The sequence below is a fragment of the Equus caballus genome, chromosome 15 (assembly GCF_041296265.1).
Source record: "Equus caballus isolate H_3958 breed thoroughbred chromosome 15, TB-T2T, whole genome shotgun sequence".
NCBI lineage: Eukaryota > Metazoa > Chordata > Mammalia > Perissodactyla > Equidae > Equus > Equus caballus.
The window spans coordinates 43,150,281-43,169,871 of NC_091698.1; the positions used below are offsets into that span (position 1 = coordinate 43,150,281).

At 43.0% G+C, this 19,591-nt stretch overlaps 1 long non-coding RNA gene and 1 other non-coding gene across 2 annotated transcripts; one reads left to right on the plus strand and one right to left on the minus strand.

Moving 5' to 3' along the window:
• Positions 1–4,796: 4,796 nt before the first annotated feature.
• Positions 4,797–5,006, minus strand: LOC111768242 (small nucleolar RNA U3). Its single transcript, XR_002805640.2, has one exon. It is a non-coding gene; the product is annotated as a small nucleolar RNA U3 (small nucleolar RNA).
• A 1,651-nt stretch (positions 5,007–6,657) lies between these two features.
• LOC111771719 (uncharacterized) lies at positions 6,658–14,684 on the plus strand. The gene is made up of 3 exons (XR_002805638.2): positions 6,658–6,759; positions 14,099–14,184; positions 14,449–14,684. It is a non-coding gene; the product is annotated as an uncharacterized lncRNA (long non-coding RNA).
• The last annotated feature ends 4,907 nt before the right edge of the window (positions 14,685–19,591 follow it).

Consider the following 19,591-nt stretch of genomic DNA (forward strand, 5'->3'; position numbering starts at 1 on the left):
ACCCCTCACCCTTCTCTCCACTGAGGAGAGAAGAGGCTGAGGGCCCAGGTCAGATGGGCCTCAGCCCCTGCCAACCAAGGGTGTGCCCTCAGGTCAAGGCCACACCTGCAACAACTCTGTGTGTTAGGTGTTATTGCCCCTGGTTTACAGAAAAACCACTGAGTTTAACAACTTGATCATGGATACTTTCACTCAGCTAAAGGAGTGTTTGATTCAAACCTGGTCTGTCAAATCCCCAAATCTGTGCTTTTCAGGGCAGGGAAGAAAGAATTTTGCTGAAGGAGAGTCAGTGGGCAGAACACCAATCCTTCCCACTTCCCCCCCCCAACCAGACTACTACTCTCTACTGTGTGTCTTGAGTGTCTGCCTGCCATTCCATTTGAAGAAATGTATTTGCTGCTTAAAAAAAAAAACAAGAAAAGGAAAGGAAAAAAATAGCCTTCATTTCACTACTCAGATATTTTGAGGCTGAGTTAAATAAGACTGGACGTGTATTTACTACCAAAATTCTCCGTCTTGGACGGCGGTTCTCAAGTCTTGTGTACTTAAAAATCAGTTTGGGCGTTTGTTTAACCTGGAGATCTCTAAGCCCCACCCTCAGAGACCTGAGGTCTGGGGTGAAGCACAGAGATTTCCAGTTTTCAGGTGCCCCAGGAGAATTTGAGGCAGGTGGTGAGAGAGCTGCATTTTGAAAAACTGAGCAAAGATGTTTTGAAATAAATGTAAGCTGTGAGTGCCGGAAGGGGTCTGATCTTAACCATTCAGCGTAAGTGCCACCCTCTTTGTAAAGCCCCTTTAAACAGTCCAGCAAAGACTTATCTTAAATCCTGGATCTCTACCCTGATTTCAAGTTGGAGACAGAATCTTACAATGGGAAAGAGAAGGCAGGTCTTAGGACTCACTATAAACTCCTTTGCTTAATGTGGGAGGCTAAGGAACAATGGAAACATAGAGGAAAGCTAGAGAGTGTTCCAGAAAGGAGATCCTCAATCAGAAGAACAAGTGAGCAGAGACAAAAGAAATGAACAAAGACATTAGCTTCCCAAACAATACTGAGTAGTGTTTCTTAGGAACTCAGAGGTGGGCACATTTCCAATCTGTAAATCACTGTCTGACAGCCGGCCACGGGTCAGCTCCTTTCCGCTGAGAGTGATGTTTTGCGAATCCATCCTCTTTGGACTCAGCATTGCTGACACATCCCTCACAAGAATGTGCAGCCCATGAAGCAACAGTGATGGGATTAGTGGCAGCCCCAGGTTTTTACTGCAGGAGTTGGAAGCAGCAATCTGCAGGGTGGGGGAGCTTGAAGCTGCGTTTGCTGAGGGCTTTATATGACATTGACAAAATTGTTATCTACATTAAATTATCTCCTAGATAGAGATAAGTGAGAGGTGTTTGTGGTTTCAATGCCTTCCCCTAAACCCGCATGCACATGGGCTAGAATTTGATGATTAGTTAGTTTTACTCTTTCCTTCCCTTCCTGTTTCCGGCAGGAGAGACAGAAGCTGAGAAAGCTCCAGTCTTACTGAATTTACGCTTGCCAAGTTTTAGTTCAGCTCTCATCAGAGAACCTGCTGTGTGAGTCAGGGTCAGCCCCAGGCTGTCTGTCTTGTGGATCCTCAAGGCCACAAGCAGGCTTCACTGGAGAAGCATGGCTGGCCTAGAATGACCAGTGGTCTGTGTGTTTTACTGGGACGTTTCCCACATATGCTACTAATCCATGAGGACATGTAGGCCAAGAGTGGTTCCCAAATCTGACTGTTCCCTCTCAGTCTCTTGTGTGGGATTTTTCTTCATATCCGTTTCTTACATGTTCCGAGACTCCTGGCTTGCTGGGCTTCCCCGCATAATCTCCCATAGGGACCTCAAATTGGTCCAAAGTGAATTAACCATTTCCAACCTACCCAGCCCTGCTCCTGTATTTCTATATTGTGGATGAAATACTCAGCCACTCAGCTGCCAATACGACAACCTTGGGAATCTTCATTGACTCCTCCTTCTTGCTTACCCTGGATCAACCAACCAAGACCAAGTCCTGTTGATTTTACTTCATGAATATCCCTTATACCCATCTCCTCCTCTGGATCTTTTGTCACTGCTCTGGCTCAGCTCTTCATCATTTCTCCAGTAGATCTATAATAGCTTCCTTGCTGATATCTCTTCCAGAGTTTCTCAAAAGAGATGCTATTGGCATTTTGGGAAGGACAGTTGTGCATTTGTGCAAAATGCTTCCAGCATCCTATGATCTTTAGCATCCACAGTCTGCATACATCGGATGTCAGTAGTGCCCCTTAGTTGTAAGGACCACTCTCTCCTCCCGCAAGTGATGCTAGCAAGGAGTTAAATGCTGGTCAGAGACCAAGGAATATCAAGGGGCAAAGGAGAGCCACAGGAACCATCAGGGGTGACCTGATCCAAATCCGAAGGCAGGACCCTGTGCCCTTGATGGGGCTTCCATACCCTCCAAGGGTAGGAATGCAGCTACTCCAAAGGGCTTAGATTCAGCAGACATTGTATCTCTGCCCCCTGCCCTGTCCTCCTTCAACTGTGTCTTCAATCTGCTTTATTTTCCTCTTCTCACTCTACCCATTACCCCCAGGAGACTGATTTCACTTGCAAGCTCCAAATGTCATGTATATGTCGACTTCTCCCAAATTTGCATCTCTGGCCAAGATATCTCTTCTGACCTTGAAAGCCTTGTGTATAACGGAATTTAGTATATGAAAAAGGTGGCTATTTGAAGCAGTTCAGAAAGGTAAGTTATTCAACAAATTTTGTCCATACATACGGAAAAAGTTTGAGATAGATCCATAACTAATTATAAAGTATGTTCCTGATGGTTAAAGAAACTAATATAAAAGTTGCAAAGTCACAGAAGAAAATATAAAAGGTATGTACCTTTTGATGGTTCCTGTTCAAGATGGTGACGTAGGAAGGTCCTGAATTCACTTCCTCCCACGGACACACCAAGTCCACAGCTACATATGGAACAATTTCCTCTGAAAAAGACCTAAAGGTGGCTAAGAGATGACTACACATTGGGCAAAAGAGAAGAAAACCACATCGAAGAGGGCGGGAGAGGCTGGGACACATCTCGACATAAACCCCATCCCCAGTGCACTGACCCGCAATAGGGAGGGAACTCAGAACCCCAAGCTTCTCCTTGAAGAGCAAAGGGTTCCAACCCCACATCAGGCACCCCAACTTTTAAGACCTGCACCAGAGAGACAAGCTCCCAAATCACCTAGCTTTGAAAACCAATGGGGCTTGCGTCCAGGAGACCCACAAGGTGGTAGGGATCTGAGAAAGTGCTCTTAAAGGGCTGGTGCGCTTGGACTGACCAGCCCCAGGGCCCAGGGCAGAAGCAGCCAGTTGTGCCCAGACTGTAAGGGAAAGGGACCCCTTTGCTTATCTCAAAGCATTAGCCTGAGGGGCAGACATCTAATTTAACACACACGTCTAAGAGCCTGCTGGAATATTCTCCCAGGAGGAGACTGGTGGGCACCACCTTTGCCTTCTCCCTCTGCCTCGCTCTAGCCAAGTGAGGAGTGGGAGAAATGGGTGAAGGGGGTCAAAAGGTAAAAAGTTCCAGTTATAAAATAAAAAGAAAAAAATAAAAGAAACGTGAAATTCTCTTAAAACAAAAAAGAAAAACCAGGAAAGAGACTGGTAAACCTGATTATATCAATATGATAACTTATGAAAAACAAAAGACACATAAACAAAATTAAAGATTGAGCAGTATAAGCAAGGACTAATATCCAGAATATACAAAGAACTCCTCCATATTAAAGAGAAAAACACACATAATTCAATATTGAACTGTATAAAACGGAATAGGCATTCACGGAAGAAAATAATGTGGAATGACCATGAAATATGAAAACAATTTCCATCTAGTTAGTAATCAGGGGAATTAAAATAAGCTTATTTCTTCTCTCTAGATTGAAAGACGGTGTAAATGGAGACAAGATATTTACTCCACATGCTGTGGACAGTTTATAAAATTTCAGTGCTGAATTGGGAGGAAATTTGGCGGTATTTTATAACTTAAAGTGTACACATTCTTTGACTCAGGAATTCCACGTCTCATCTACTCCCAAGGAAAACTCACACATATGCACGGGACACACAAGAATGTTCATTGCCGCCCTGCTCGTTACAGCAAACAATCGAAAGAAACCTGATGGCTAAATACAGTATGAGTAAATGTACTCTGGCTTGTTCTCTCTGAAGATACTATATAACAGATAAAAAAAAATTACATACATATGTACTGATGTGGACATTCAGTGAGAAGAGATAGGTTCAAAAATAACAGTATTATATGTTGTTATATAAAAATAAGCAGAGGGCCAAACCCAGTGGCCTAGTGGTTAAGTTCAGCACGCTCTGCTTTGTCTGCCTGGGGTTTAGTTCCCAGGCCCAGACTGCTGCTAGCGCTCTGTTAACACCGTTCTGTTAGCAGCCACACTGTGCTCATGGCCCACATACTAAAAAAAGAGGAAGATTGGCATGGATTTTAGCTCAGGGCAAATCTTCTTTAGCAAAAATAAAATAAAATAATAAAATAAACTGAGAGAAAAGAAATCATAATGGACATTTTTGGTAAAGGGTGGGTACCTATGAAGGAGTTAAGCCTTTAATTTACCTTTTTGAAAATTTTGTCACAAAACACACCTTTAATATTATCATAAGAAAATTGAAGTAAAAGAATATATTAGGTGTTGTTCCTTCCCTTTACTGAAAAGAGAAGAAAAGGGAGAACTAAACGCAAGCAACTACATCAGAAAGCAATCCCTTAGCCTGTGTTCTCTCCCTCTTCTCCTTCATGAAGGAAGAAAATAATCAACAACAGCAAGCCGTATCTCCACCAGGGGGCGCCAGTGGCCAACTTCCCGCTTAAGAACACTACAGCTCATCGTCAGGGTTTCCAATGCCCCACACTGTTTGGAAACACTTTTCTGGAAACATACTATAGAAATGTTCTCTGAAAGTATCATCTTAAGCATTTGCCATTTACCTCTATTGGGACTAGGTAATCTATTCTAATTTTGCTGATGGAGAGATTTTTCCCATTTCCCACTGCCACCACCCTTTAGAAAAATATGATTACATTCTGCAAATCTAACAAAGCATTTTTGGCTCTACTAAGTATTATTTCTTAAAAAAAGTTTAAGGGGCCAGTCCATGGCAGAGTGGTTAAGTTTGCGTGCTCCACTTTGGCAGCCCAGGGTTCACTAGTTCAGATCCTGGGCGTGGACATAGCACCACTCATTTGGCCATGCTATGGCGGCATCCCACATAGAAGAACCAGGAGAACCTACAACTGGGATATACAACTATGTATTGGGGGGTTTGGGGAGGAAAAAAAAAGAGGAAGATTGGCAACAGATGTTAGCTCAGGGCCAATCTTCCTCACCAAAAAAAGAAAAAAAAGCATACCTTTAAAAATAATTTGTCACAGAATTTCTGATTAGCATAGTACCATCCAACTACCAATCAGAAGCCATTATCATCCAACAGATAACAGGATCCTAACCCTATGGCTCCTTGACACAAAAGAACCAGCTTCCTATTTGGCGAAGGCTCCTCTCTGTGGTGAGGAGATACCAGAAAGTTGATGCTATCTCCACCGGAGAAAACCAGGTATGGTATAAATGCAGATTTCAGGTTATTTCTAATTCCCCTTTGTGTCAGGGGTTCATTGTCAATGAAGATTTTTAATGTTCAAAACAGCAAAAATTTTGTTACATCATTGTTTTTATAGGTACCCAAGTGGGGGTGGTGAGTTGGCAGTTGATATGAGTCTTGGGTATGATGAAATGATCTAAACTAGAGCCAGGACCCACATCTAAGGAACTACAAATAAACAAAAGTAGTAGAGTGATATTTAGAGATATTAATTAATGTTTTTCCCCTCTTGCGTATTTCCTTTTTTTCCCCCTGAACTTTCCCCTCAACCACCTTCATCCAGGAAGTTGGGCCAGTTTAAGTTGATTGTCTCAGGGGAGGACAGCAATAGCAGAAAACAGCCTGCTACTCTCTGGTGTCAACCTACAAGAACAGAAACCAGTTTAAGAGGCAAAGCATTTATTTGGGATCAAAGAATTGCAATTTGGGAAGCGCAGATTCAGGTAGAAACCCAAATAGTGTCCTGATTACAGGAGAGGGGCTCAAAGCTTTTATGGGGAAAAGGGAGGAGGATGAAGTAAATTGTGTTAAAGAAGAGTTCACTGGTGCTAGATGAAGTAACGCTAGGTTTGTACTTCCCAGATTGGCTTGAGATTCGGTCATCAGGCAAAAGGCTAGACTTGGACTTATACTTCATTGATTGGTTAGCGATCCGGTCATCAGCAAATTCCAGTTTCATCAGTCCTTACAAACAGGCTATTCTTGTCCTTACTGACCTTTAGGAATGTTGGCAGTTTGATCCATTTTGTAAGATAAATAAAACAAGACACACAAGGCAATTCCTCTGAAATGGCTGCTCTGGCTCTATTTTAATATGGCTCCCCTCATGTCATCTTTCACACTGGCTAAAGCCCAAACTCACTAAGGAGATTAAGTGAGATGCCTCTGAGGTAAACGTCACAATAGAGGGAGTGCCTTTGAGTCTAAAATCATAATTGAATTCCTTTGGGTGGGGTGGGGCCGGGAGGAAGTCTGGTACTAGAGTCTAAAGAGTTAGGAAGTTTCCAGAAAGGAATGGCCACAGCCTCTCAGGGATTCCCAAGTCCCAGAGGCCCAGAACATTGGGTGAGTCCTAAAGAGAGGGCCCATGTGTGAAGCTATCTGGGCAGAGTTCTTCGGTGAGTGAGGAGAACAAAGGGCAGTTGGACTCCACAGAGATCTTAGGGGACCTGAGGACAGTGGACAGGAAGTGATATCTCTGTGGGGGAACCGATAGTTAATTCTCAATGATGGCACAGAGGAGGCAGAGAGCTGTGAGTTGGGGTGGGGATGAACTGGAACATAATGGGATTAAATTTCCACTCTTCCTATGGAACAGTGGCAGTGCTGGTGGTAAAGGGGCTCCAAATAGAAATCGAATTAAATCTAGATGAAACTACATGTTTTTTAATATGAATCTGAAGGCTGAGATTCCTTCTTGAAACACGGGTAGGTCTTGTTTTCTTATCAACGCTGCACAATAATGCTAATTTATGGGAAGACTCCTGGAACCTCTATGCTTATTCCATCATGAGATGGCCATATGGCTCCCTTGTTTCCTGAAGGAAGTCTGGAAAAAGAATTACAGATGTGGAAGGAAACAACACACTCAGCTTAAAACTATAAGCAACAGGAGGCACTGGTCATTGGAGGTTGACTGCAAGTAAAGAATGGACATAGTTGGGTGTATGATTTTTAGATATTTTCTCCCAGGTGTTGGGTTGTCTTTCATTTCATTGACGGTTTCCTTTGCCTTGCAGGAGCTTTTTAATCCAAGGTAGTCCCATTTGTTTATTGTTTCTGTTGTTTCCCTTGCCTGAGTAGACATGGTATTAAAAAAGGTACTAAAACTGATGTCGAAGAGTATACTGTCTATATTTTCTTTTGGGAATTTTATGGTTTCAGGTCTTACATTCAAGTCTTCAATCTATTTTGAATTAATTTTTGTGTATGGTGTAAGATAATGGTCTACTTTCCTTCTTTTGCATGTGGCTGTCCAGTTTTCCCCGCACCGTTTATTGAAGAGACTTTCCTTTCTCCATTGTATACAAATCATATATCTGACAAGGGGTCAATTTCCAAAATATATAAAGAGCTCATACAACTCAACAACAACCAAAAAACCTGATCAAGAAGTGGGCAGAGGATACGAATAGACATTTTTCCAAAGAAGATATACAGATGGCCAACAGGCACATGAAAAGATATTCAACATCACTAATTATTAGGGAAATGCAAATCAAAATTACAATGAGATATCACCTTACACTCATCAGAATGGCTATAGTTAACAAGACAAGAAATAACAAATGTTGGAGAGGGTGTGGAGAAAAGGGAACCCTATACACTGCTGGTGAGATTGCAATCTGGTGCGGCCATTATGGAAAACAGTATGGAGATTTCTCAAAAAGTTAAAAATAGAAATACCATATGATCCAGCTATCCCACTGCTGGATATTTATCCAAAGAATATGAAATCAACAACTCAAAGAGATTTATGCATTCCTATGTTCATTGCAGCATTATTCACAATAGCCAAGAAGTGGAAGCAACCAAGTGCCCATCAACTGATGAATGGATAAACAAGATGTGGTATATATATACAATGGAATACTACTGAGCCACAAAAAAGACAACTATGGATGAATTTGAGGTTATCATGCTAAGTGAAATAAGCCAGACAGAGAAGGACAAACGCCATATGATTTCACTCATATGTGGAAGATAAACGTGGATAAGGAGAACAGATTAATGGTTACCAGAGGGGAAGGAAGTGGGGAGGTGGGTGAAAGGGGTAAATGGGCACGTATGTGGTGATAGATAAAAATTAGACTCTTGATGGCGAACATGATACAGTCTATACAGAAATTGATTTATAATAATGTACACCTGAACTTTACACAATGTTATAAACCAATATGACCTCAATAAAATAATTTTTAAAAAAAGAATGAACATAGGACCCTTCAATTGAAGGAACACACTTTCTGCTTCAGTATGTTTGAGAGAATCCGCCAGAGCTCCCATGAAGCGTTATCTTCTCAGGCAAACACCTTCCTCTTAGCCAGGATCCTATTCTTATCTGTGACTTCAGTGAGCACCCCTTGGCTGATGGCTTCTTGATCTGCTTCTCCTTCCCAGACGCGTCAACCCTGTTTCAGATGCACTCCTACAACTGCCTGCCTTCCTCTCCCCAGGACTCATCCTACGGGCGCTAGAACCCAGCACATCCAAACCATAGCTCACCTGTTTCATTTATTCTGTGTAAGAGTAAAATAAAGTCCACCAGAGCATTTAAAAATACAAAGTTTATTAAATTGCAGGGTAAGCAGTACATGCCAGTGAAGAAATTCACTGAAAAGTTTGCAGATGGGAAAAAGTTAGGGGTTTTTTAAGAAGTTATGTTAATTAAGGATTGAATGAGTCCATATGTCTGTCCCATTGCTCACTGGTCAGGAAAGGTCTTCCAATAGATCTGTTAGGGTCTGTCTTTCCAGGGACCAAGTTCATGGTCCTTTATCAATCAGTTGGAGTGAAATATGATATTCAGTGTTGTCATCTCCTGGGAAAGTGTAAGTGGAAAATTTTCCTTTGACAAACTTACTTTTTTTTTTGCCACTAGAATCAATGATGGGTTTGAATCTAAATACTGCTTGTTTTGTATCTTTATAAGATAGATCTTCAAAATGAGACTTACAGGCCAACAGATATGTGGATTTGTGACTTTACTGGAAATTATGAGAATATCTTGCAAAGTATATTTGCCCACCCACCACCACCCACCACCACCACCACCAACAATGTGTAGGTGCTCCTCTTTCCTTCCTCTTTGCCAGTTGTTTCTTACTTCTCTTAATTTAAGACCTTTTTTCCAATCTCGGGTGTGAAAAATGATATTTCATTCTTATATTAATTTATATTTCCCTACTAGTGAGATTGAATTTCTTGTCCGAGTTTTATTGGTTATTTGCATTTCTTCCTGTATCAGTTGCGTGTTCACGTCCTTTGCCCTTTTCCATTAGTCTATTTTTAAATCAATCTGTAGGCTCTCTTTGTGTACTAGTTCTACTAACCTATTGGTCACATGTGTTAAAAGTGCTTTGTCCGCTCTATTGTTTTTTGTTTTGGCTTGGTTTTCTTTGTGGTAATTTTTATCATACGTGTTTAAAAAATAGTAGCCCAATATGTCAATCTTTTCCTTTACAGTTTTTGGATTTTGTGCCTTCTTAAGAAGGACTCCTTATCCTCAAAGTTTTCAAGGAGTCTCCTAATATTGACACAGAATACCCTCATCATATGTGATTTTCCTCTTTTCTTGTGGTGTTCTTCTTCTTTGCCTTGGTAGGCACCCACAGAGATGGGTTATTTCCCTCCTGCAGCCTGGCGGTACCTCCGACTCTCAGGGACTCTGCCATTGACTGGAGACTCCTACTTGACTGGAGTGGTGCATTTAGTGATTTGTGCCAAGCAGGAGCCAATAGTACTATGCCTAGACTCTGGTGAATGGTGAACGGGGATATGGATGGAGAGGCAGAGGAGGAGGGCAGGGAAGTGTGACTGAAGCCAGGTAGTGCATGGAATTCAACATCCTACAGTGGAATTGGAGTGGAATAGGGTGGGTGCTGAGGGCCTGCTTCTGGGAAGACCTCAGCTGCTCACTTCATGTTGGGTCAGAGTGGCCAGTGCCTCTGTCTCTTGGAATGATAAACCTCATAGAATGTAAGGAAAATTGGAGATTTCTACCTCTAGGGTTGGAAGGCAATGAACCCTTTCCTTGTTAGTGCTAACAGTGTGAACATTCAGCCTTTTCCTATGCTTATAAGTGCATGTGAACAAGAGGCTGCATTTCCTCTGTTCCCATTCCCTCCTGGATACCAGCAACACTCATTACTTTCCCAGGTGTGGGGCTTGGGCCCTGCGCTCTGCCCCTGTCCACGGTGCTGGAGACGCTCTTTAGACACTTACTTCTGGATAAAGACCTTGATAGACACCAGACCATTAGGCAGCCCATGGATCAAATAGTGGTTGAGCAGGCCAAACTTTCCACCTGACCCTAAGCAACCATATGTGAGATTGAACATCAGTGATGAGCAGCTCTTGTTTGGGGAATGCGTGAGGCACCCATATGAAGCTAAGTGTAGGGGAGGAACCCACAGGCTGCTGTGGCCGGTCACCTACTCCTGGTGCTTCCCTTTGATCCTTTGCCTTTACAACCTGGAAACCCACCACCACCTCTATCACCTAAAAGAGTCAAACCTTCTGCTGTGCTGTGGAGTAACATAAATCTGCCACATAATTTAGCTCTATCTTTTGTCTCATTCCTGAAATCTTACGCAAGAATCTTGAGTGGAGTATTTCTACCAGACCTCAGGAGAGCTGGCTTCATTCAGATCAAAAATGACGGGCCTACCCTCCCCTCACTCTTAGTCTCTCTTCCTCCTCTCAAGTCTCCATTTAGGACACACTTCCCTTCCTGGGACTGGAAACCCTCTCTAGAACATGATGCTTTTCTATTTTTCCTCTAGCTCCATTTGCATGGCAAAATTTGGGCAAGAATTTCCCATGTAATTAGCTCCTTAGAGTCAGGAAACCACGCCTGCTTCCTATCTAGTTCAGGGAAGAGGTTTATTACAGGGAAAGGAGAAATTTGGAAGGAGACTGGGGAAGTGTAAGTAGAGGCAATGGAGAAAAACCAGGAGACAGTGGAAGCACAGAAACCAAAGGAAGAAAGAATGACAAGAAGGAGGACGTTCCCTATGCTTGGAAAAGGAAATCTCCCCGGCAGAGATGAAGAGAAAGATGGACACTTCAAGGTGCCTGCTCCTTTTGTGTTCCTAAATGGAGCAGTGCCTGCCAAGGAGTGGCAGGGTGGGGTGGGCAAGGTTAACAGTGGGGCAGGCCCAGTAGGAAGGAGTATTTTATTACTGCATCATTTCGAATTGCTGGTGCATGGTGACAACAGAAATCAGACCAACTTGGTTCTATTATTGTTTTTAAATTCTTTACCAACAAGCCATTCTGTTATTGCTTGCACCCAGGGTGGACCACTCCCACCTTCCAACACTCCTGAAGTACACCAGTGAAATGGAGGAACCCAGTGTGACCCTTTTATTTGTCCAATATGGATGAGTTTGGGACAGGCCCAAATCTGGAAGTGAGGAGAACTCTAAAGTTGTCTGCATATTAAAGGAGATTATTGATTCTTAAGCATGCCTGAAGGAGAGTCAAGCCTGACTTAGAAAATGAGAAGCAGGAAATATTTAAGAGGAGAATGCCTAGAAATAGGGTGATGTGAACTCTCTCCATCACCCCAAACCTTTGGGAAAAGACCTGTGGATTGGCTTGAGGTTGGGATGGATGGCAAATCATGGAAATGGGGCAGAGAACAGAGAACAGTCCATCACAGAAAATAAACACAAGTGATATTAAGATTTCATGGAGAACTAGGACTCAGAGCCAAGGAGACTATGAAGAATCTGCAGGAATCTTGGAGATGGCATCGGACTTCACGTAGTGTCTCATGTGCAGAGCCTTGTGAGTGTCAGCATAAGGAGGCGGAAATTCATATGTTCCCTCCTGACTTCAGTGTAGTAGAAATAAGCAATAGAGTGAGACTAGTGCTCAGGCTCGTGGAGATTCTGTTATTATAGAGCACGTCTTTCTCATGTGGCATGAATCTTGCTTTCTATCACTTCTCAACCAAGGATTTCCTGCCCATCCTTCAAGACTCAGTTCAGATCTCACTTGCTCTATGAAACCTTATCCAACAACTCCAAGAAAAAAAATTAGCTCTTTTTCCTGTTTGTTTCTAGAACATTCTTTTATTTTTTTAATTTTTATTTTTGCTGAGGAAGACTTGCCCTGAGCTAACATCTGTGCCCATCTTCCTGTGCTTTTTTGTATATGGGACACCTCCACAGTGTGGTTGGTGAGTGGAGTAGGTCTGTGCCCGGGATGCGAACCCATGAACCCGGGCTGCCACAGTGGAGAGTGTGGAACTTTAACCACTCGGCAACAGGGCCAGCCCCTCTAGAACATTCTTTTAAATTTGTATTATGCCACTTGTGCTTTATTGCTGTTATCTGTTTCTATATTTGTCTTCCTCAGTAGACTGTGTAGAAGAGAAACACTTTGTGTTGTTTGGATTTGAATCTGTTAGATTCATGGTGTTTATTAAAACGTGCACATTGACTCATGAGTAGATAGTGAAAACAGCAGATTGTGAGCTGTATATTTTAAAAATAGAAAACAGAACAGAAAGCATCAAAGTTATCCACACAGTGTAAGGATGAGTAATGCTTCATGAAATTTGTTTCTATTATCTATCTGGGAGTCCTGAGTCACAACGTGAAGTTTTCTTCTAAAATGAGATCTCCTCATCTAAAAGCAAGAATCTTGGTGCCGGCCTCATGGCCGAGTGCTTAGAGTTCCGCGTGCTCCACCTCAGCAGCTCGGGTTTGTGGGTTCAGATCCCGGGTGCGGACTTACTCCACTCATCAGCCATGCTGTGGAGGATACATACAAAGTGGAGGATAATTGGCATGGATGTTAGCTCAGGGCTAATCTTCCTCAAACAAACAAACGAAAAATAAATAAGAGGAGGATTGGTAATGGATGTTAGCTCAGGGTAAAACTTTCTCACACAAAAAAATAACAAGTAAAAAATAAATAAAAACTAGGATCTTTTTTAAGAAATCAAACACCGGAAACTCAGTTATGGGGTAGACTGTAGGAAGAAAGCTATACCTACAGATTCTAAAGTTTTCAGACTATAAGCAGATCTACACCACATAGATAGCAATAGGTGAATTTACACAAGTTTATAGCTGAAATGAGCAAATAACATAACTACCATGTCCTATAGATTATGGCAGAGGTCACAAACTATGTCTGTGAAGGTAATAAATATTTTAGGTTTCGCGGGCTATAAGGTCTCTGTCACAAATACTCAGTTGTGCCATGGTAGGGCAAGAGCAGCCACAGACAAATGCAAAGGAATGAGGATGGCCGGGTTCCAGTAAAATTTGAATTTCACATAATTTTATGTACAAAATGTTCTTTTTCTTTTGATTTTTTTCAACCATTTAAGAATATAAAAGTCCTTCGTAGCTCATTGTGTTTTAAAATATACTCTTCAGTCACGCACCACGTAACATTTCCATCAATGAAGGACCACATATACCACAACATGGTCCCATAAGATTAGTCCCATATGGCCTAGGTGTGTAGTAGGCTATGCCATCTAGGTTTGTGTAAGTGCACTCTATGATGTTTACACAATGATAAAATCACCTAATAATGCATTTTTCAGAATGTATCCCCACTGTTAAGTGATGCATGACTGTATTAATAGAAAATTTGAGGAGTAGAAAGGCCTATGCATCAGGAGATGATGACCATTGAAAAGATAGTTTGTTATTCACAGGTTCCAAGAGGAGAGGGCACACCACGCCACACATGGCCCCGTGGGGAAGCACCAGGTCAGCCCTGAAGAAGAGGAGGAAATTGTGGGTGAGAGCCTTTACTGTTGTTGCTGTGGGAAGGACTGGGTGAGGGAAGATAAGCAGGCTTAGGACTGGCTTGTTTGAATAATTTCAGCAGGCTCTGGGGCATAGCATCTGTCCCTGGTTTTCTGGTACCTGGTCCCGGAGTGTTCAGGGCAGGTGGATGGTAGTCTGGAGTGTGAGAGCCCAGTAAAGGAGGTGGTTGGGGCTGGGGGCTCTGGACTGGTGGGTTTGTGTTTGAAAAGCATGCCCATTTGTTAACTATCTCTAGGAAGTGGCTAACCCTGGGAGGAGCAGTTCCTCCAGGACCAGCGAGGCTCCAGATGTCAAAGCATCACATCCAGACGATAAAAGACATGGTCAACGCACCTGGCCATTTAAAAACAGGGGGCAGGCCAGATTTGGCCCACGGGCTGCGGATTGCCAATCCATGGGCTAGGAGAACAAAGATAATAGCTAATATCAAACATACAATTATTATGAAAAATAAAGACTTTATAGTAAATATAGTAAATCCTGAAGCTTCTTGATCTTTGCCAGTAAACACTGAAGAAAGAAATTGTAATTTATGACAACAAGAAACAAGCTGTATCTATTTAAATTTAAGGAAGACATTACCCCCATCTGGCCAATGTATTCTGTTCACTCTGCTCCTCTTGTGCCCAGGACATAAGCATTCCCTAACCTGCTCTTTCATATCCTTACTGAGAAGAGTAAATTCCAGAACAGAACTAGAATTCTCAACATGATTGTATCTTCACAAGCACTCTAGTAAAATATTAGTGTGATCTCTGTGGTCTCATCATTTTACCCAAGGCTAAATGAAGGTTTTTGGAGCTCATAATCTAATTATATCTTTGTGAATTCCTTGAAGGCGAGGAGGGCATTTTCCTTCTCACGCGACCTCCTTGCTCACATGCTTTCACTGGCTGCCCGTTGCAGTTAGGAGAAAATACTTAGTCCTGCCCATGGCCCTACACCCTCCCTGATCTGGTGCCACCCTGCCTGTGGCTCCAGATGTATCTCTTGCCAAGCTGCCTCTTCTCAGTAGCCATGGAGTGGTCTCTAGATCCACAGATGGGCCAGGTCCTTTTATTTGCTGTTCCTCTGTCTGCAAGAACTTCCATCCTTTCCCCATCTCATTCCTCGTTCTTGAGGTTTTACCCGTCTCATCTAAATTGAGTCCCCTGCAAGTCTTTCCCATAGCTGTCTGTTCTCTTCCTTCACAGAGTTTTTCACAGCTCACATCTGTACAATTATCAACATAATATCCTTTTAATGTTTCTCTCTTCCATTAGGCCTCAGGTCCTTGAGGATTGAGGACCTGGTACACAGTAGCTACTAAATAAACCTTTGTTGAATGAATGAATGAGTGAGCAAAAGCAAAAGAAATGCATGGCAGCATGAGGCACAATGAAGAGTCTTGAGTGCAGGGTGAGGAGTGATCACTGTGCTGTGTGTATCAGCCTTGAATATTCCTAGTGGCTTTGTAAATCCTCATTCACATTTGAGAGCATTTTGAAGCAGCAACAGCTCAGTAGAAAAATGCCTCAGGCAGACTCTGCAAGAGAATGCTCAGTGTGCCCAGGAAGAGAGGGAATAAGAGAGAACTTCAGGGCATTTAGATGATGATAATAAGTATGCATATGGAGGTGATGTTCCTGGGGAGGAGGAGTGAGACATACAATCTTTATTTAGTATAGTCAGGCCAAAGTGGATTTTTTGGGTTTTTTTTTGTTTTTTGGTGAGGAAGAGTGGCCCTGAGCTAACATTTGTACCAATCTCCCTCTGTTTGATATATAGGATGCTGCCACAGCATGGCTTGATGAGTGGTGTTGGTCTGCACCTGGGATCCGAACCTGAGAACCTGGGCCGCCAAAGCAGAATGCACCAAACTTAACTGCTACGCCACTGAGCTGGCCCCGCAGGCTAAAAAGTTTTAATACACCCTTTTGACACTTTCCTCAACAATAACCCTGTTGCCACATTTACTTCACTATCACCCAAATGTAAACTGAGGCTTTACTGATGTATATAATCACTCCATTATTCTACGGGATGGTATGAGTAAGTGAGGAGTATTTACGCTGGTTGGCGGATTTAGAGTCCCTCCTTTCTTCTATTTTACTTTCAATATGTTCTATAATATGTAAGTAAGAAATGAATGCACAGCCCATCCCCAGCTCTCTCTCCATTCTGAGCTCTCCTTTGCTCAGCGTTGGCTGGACAGCTGTAGTGCAGTGTTGAGTCTGTGGGCTCCAGAGCCATGATGCTGGGGTTTATATGTTGTGCCTTGGGACTTCAGGCACTTCACTTAACCTCTCTGGGCCTCAGTTTCCTTATATGGAAAGTGGGGATAATAACAGCACCTATGTCCTATAATTGTTACGAAGATTTAATGAGCAAATATACGTACAATATTCAGAATGGCGTCTGCAACATAGTGAGGCCAAAATAAATGTTAGCTATCATTACTATTTATATATGAAGTTAATACCTCAAAAGAAAACATAGTGAGCCTAACTCAACACAAAACGGGTATAAAACTCTGTTTACAGTGTTGTGTTGATTTACAACATAGTTTAGAAGGCTTTCTATTCAAAATAATAACCATAAAACAGTGGTGTTGCTCAAAACCATCCTCTGTAGCTGTGGGAAGAACCTCGTTCCCCAGACCACGTTCCTCAGGGCTCTGGAAGGTCAGGGTTTGGCTCTGTGTAGACTGCCTTCCAGTGGGGACCTCGTGGGACGGCTGGCAGCTGGAGGTCGACTATATTCTCATTTAACACAAGAAGACAGAGACCCATGCACACAACTTCTCTTTACTGCTTGGACAAAGACATTTTTTAGTGGAACTTCCTGTCTCATTAGCAAGCAGCCCAGAGCATGAGCTGGGAGAAGAAACATGGTGTAGACTCTGGATTCAGGTTGTCAATATGCCTTCGTCATGAGGACCACAGATCTCTATCAAGTTCTTCAGTGCACAAAGCATTCATTTAATCCTTACAGCAACTCTCAGGTTGGGCACATTGATCCCCATTTTAATGTTGAGGACACTGAGGTTTATAGAAGGGCAATGACATGCCCAATGTCACACATCCATATATTGGATCATTCATTTGTTCAATGTGCCAAGTAGACCCAGGACAAGGAGCTGACTAGTCCCCTCACAGGGGCTCAGGGTGTGCTATGAGGAAACCATTACAATACTGAAGAGGGGTGCTGGGACGTAGGGGGGCTCCAGTGGACTGGGAGAACGCTCGGAAATGGCATTTTATACAGATTTGAGCAGGAAGAGTCCCCAGAAATGTAGCAATTGAGCTGAGTCTTGAAATAGGAGTGGCACCTTACCGGGTGACAAGAGCTCAGAAGCCTATGCCTCCTGGCCTTAGAAAATCTACCTTATAATCTAACACTTTGTAATATATGTAAGTGTGACCCACAATAAACCAACTAAAATAGATGTGTTTAATCTTTTTGCTTTGTTTATTGAGTTTAAATTTTTAAAATTATTACTTTTTCACAATGGACTTGAGTTCATTATTAAAATTTTTGAAAATAATGGAAATAAGCAAAAATAACAAATACTTTGGTCTCCATATTTCAGATCCTTTTTTTTCTGCATAAAGAACCGTGTTTGTATCGACCTAACAAGATGTCAGGAACATCTCCCCCGTCAATAAACATGGACCTTTGATATCATTGTAATGTCTGCAGAGTGTTAAATTATGCGGTAGCACCACAATTCATCGGGCTGACTCCCTGTTGGTAGACATTAGGGCCATTTACCGGACAACCCTGGAGCTGTGCCAAACTGAGCAGGAGAATGTGGCCAAGAGAGAGGCAGCTGGGGACAAATCAGGTGATAATTATTCGGTGACCCACCCTTGCCTTTTTGGTAAGTTATTTGCCCCTTTTTAGCTGCAATTTTGAAAGCTAATCTGGGTGTTTTGCAAGAAAAACAAATAAGCAGAAGTCCCTTTGGAGCCTTAGAAGTGGACGTGGGGTATGTGCAGTGACAGAGGCTTGCTGAAGTGGCCTCTGGGAGCAGGTGGACATGGGACAACAGCACACTTTTCACCTTCCTGAGCATGAATTCTCTACAGGGGTACATTCTGAAGTGCAATACAACCTTGAAAAAAACCCACAGAACATTTCCATGTCACTGATTCTTGCTTTCAAAATGAAATTTGTATCCACCAAAGTGGGGTGTGCTGATATCCTAAGTAAACCTTAAAAAAATCTCTGGGTTCTGACATAGACATGCATACTTCAAAGGATGTGACCTTGAAATCAACATAACTTGGCTGCTTCTTCTCTCTTTTTTCCACCCTCTCCCAGGTTTTTGAGTGCCAACTTTGTGCCAGGTGCTCTGCAGGCACTATGGATGCATAATGGAAATGCGGATAATAAATGGAATGGGGACCTTACCCATGAGACCTTATTCACACATCCTCCTGGTAGTGGGCTATAGAAACAAATCCACAAACGCACATGTAAGGGCAAGGCATGTAGGTCCAAGGGGAGCGTAACTTGTCTAGGGAGGTCAGAGAAGTTCACAGGGCAGCTGAATCTTGCCAGGAAACAAAGGGGAAAGGCTTGTGCAAAGGCACTGAGGGTGAAATCATGAGCACTGTATGCACAGAGAGAAGTACAAGGCATCTGGAGAGTTGCGGGCATGTTGGAGACGGGGCCGACTGGAGAGCGAGCAGGGCTTTGTACCACCTGGAGAGGGAGCCAGCAAAGGATTCTTTGTGGAGAAATTACATGATTGGTCATGAGGTTTCTTGGTTCCTTGCCTTCAAGCATCCTCTACCCTGAAATGGCATTCCCAATCCCACCTTCCTTTTCATCTGGTTAACTCTGATTCGTCCTTCAAGTTTCAGCTCAAATGTCACCTCCCCCAAGGGTCTTTCCTTACCTGTCCCCCTGCAGGCTGGTTGGGACGCCTCCCCAGCTCTCCGCTAGACAGCACACACCCCTTGATCACTTACCACGCTGCACTGTGACTACAGTAGAGCTACGGATGCCTTGTGGGCTGTGATTGTCCCATTTGATGTTTACACCCCCAGTTCCTAGCACAAAGTCTGTGCTGCAAATACGCATGTTTGCTTCAGATCCCTGCACATGCCTGCTCTGCAACACAGAGGCCGACCTTTGCAAACGACGTATCCTATGGGAGGCACTGGATGGAGAAAGGGAAGGCCAGGGTGTTTCTCTGCTTCTCTCTCTGCTTGCAGCAGTACCATTGACAATGGTCGTATCTCGTCCAAGCCTCCATCTCCTGCAGGACAACCTCCATCTCCATAGTTCAAGTTCCTGCCAGGTGCCCATTCTTCTGGGCTCTGATAACACCACCTCCTCCTTTTGTCCCCCTGATATTAGGGGCGGTAACAGCCTCCTCCTGTTGCTAA